The 1,627-nt window shown below is 64.8% G+C and overlaps 1 pseudogene; it reads right to left on the bottom strand.

Moving 5' to 3' along the window:
• Positions 1-363: 363 nt before the first annotated feature.
• LOC117965970 (sprouty-related, EVH1 domain-containing protein 2-like) lies at positions 364-1,426 on the bottom strand (annotated as a pseudogene).
• Between the last annotated feature and the right edge of the window lie 201 nt (positions 1,427-1,627).

Raw genomic sequence — 1,627 nt, 5'->3', positions numbered from 1 at the left:
ACTCCTCTCGCTCTCTCCCCCTCTTTCCCTCCTCCTCCTCCTCTTCTCCCTCAGCACTCTCTCCCCTCCTCTCCCTTCTTCTCTCTCCCTCTCTTTCCCTTCTCCTCCTCCTCTCCCTCAGCCCTCTCCCCCTCCACTCCTCTCGCTCTCTCTCCCTCTTTCCCTTCCCCTCCTTCTCTTCTCCCTCAGCCCTCTCTCCCCTCCTCTCCCTCCTTCTCTCCCCCTCTTTTTCCCTTCTCCTCTTCCTCTTCTCCCTCAACCCTCTCTCCCCCTGCTCTCTCCCCCTCTCTTTCCCTTCTCTTCCTCCTCCTCTCTCCCCCGCTCTCTCCCCCTCCACTCCATCCTATCTCCCCCTCTCCTCTCTCACCGCACAGCCTTGTGTTTGCCCCCGCAGCAGCCACACTTGCCCCCCGCAGCGCAGACAGGCTCTCAGGGGCAGGTAGCACCACATACAGGGCGCCACGAGCGACAGCAGCACCAGGGCGAGCCAGCGGGCGCAGAGATGCGGGCGCGAGGCCGAGTCCTCGCAGGAGCAGGGGTCCGAAAACTCCCCCTCTGAGTCCGACATGCAGTGATACAGCAGGCTTTCTGCACACCACATGCAGGTGAGTGTGTGAACGCAGCCCAGCGAGGGGTCCGGAGCGTCCTGACATTGCCCCCTGCCGTTCTCCTGCTCCGTGAACACGTCCTGGCAGTACACACACCGCCCCCCCCCCCTCCGCCTCCCCCTCCCTCCCCCACGCTCAGCCCGCTGGCACTGCTCTCCTCCTCCTCCCCCGAGCCTGCCCCCCCCCCCTCTCCCCTTGGTCCTCCTCGCCCCCCCTCCGGCAGGGCTCCTGCTGCACTGCGAGGGCGACCCGGCCGCTGTCATCGTTTTGGAGTCCAGCTTGAGTGGCAGGGAGGGGGAGATGGAGGGGTATGGTGAAGGAGGAGGAAGGGGGGGGCTGCTGGTCCCTTGCCCGGTCTCGGTGCCCCCCCCCAGCCCCGCAGTGGAGCGCGCACAGCTGGATCTTGTCGGGGTCCGAGCCCCCGCCCCCGTGTCGGTAGTCCTCGTAACCCCGGCTCCCCCCCCCACAGGTCCTTGCTCTCCTCCTCACCGCGGAACGAGAGGGGGGGGGGGGGGCACATGCTGCTGGGGGCGGGTCTGTACCTGCAGAGGATGAGTGAGGGGGGTGAGAGAGAGGGAGACAGCGTGCCTGTCGCATGCTGTGTAGCGTGTGTCTCAGTGTGTGTGTGTAGTGTGTGTGTAGTGTGTGTGTGTGTGGTGTTGTAGTGTTGCACTGTGTGTTACCTGTGAGGGGGGGGCGCTGCTGTACCCGCACTCCTGTAGAAAGCCGCTGGATGAGGACTCGCTGGTTACTATGGTGACCGGCTTGGGCAGCATCTCCTTCCTGCTGTTGGAGGAAGACTCACTGTCTGTGTGGATCTGAGAGAGGAGAGAGAGAGGGGGGGGGGGAGAGAGAGGGGGAGAGAGAGAGGGAGGAGAGAGAGGGAAAGAGAGAGAGAGGGAGAGGGAATGGGAGAGGGCAGAGAGAGGGGAAGGGGGAGAGGGGAGAGGGGAGAGAGAGAGAGGGAGGGAGAGGGAATGGGAGAGGGCAGAGAGAGGGGGGAGAGAGGGAGAGGGTGG

Source organism: Acipenser ruthenus, unplaced genomic scaffold (genome assembly GCF_902713425.1).
Source record: "Acipenser ruthenus unplaced genomic scaffold, fAciRut3.2 maternal haplotype, whole genome shotgun sequence".
Classification (NCBI taxonomy): domain Eukaryota; kingdom Metazoa; phylum Chordata; class Actinopteri; order Acipenseriformes; family Acipenseridae; genus Acipenser; species Acipenser ruthenus.
The sequence above is the reverse complement of the archived record's forward strand: the minus strand, read 5'-3'. Positions and strand labels throughout refer to the sequence as shown.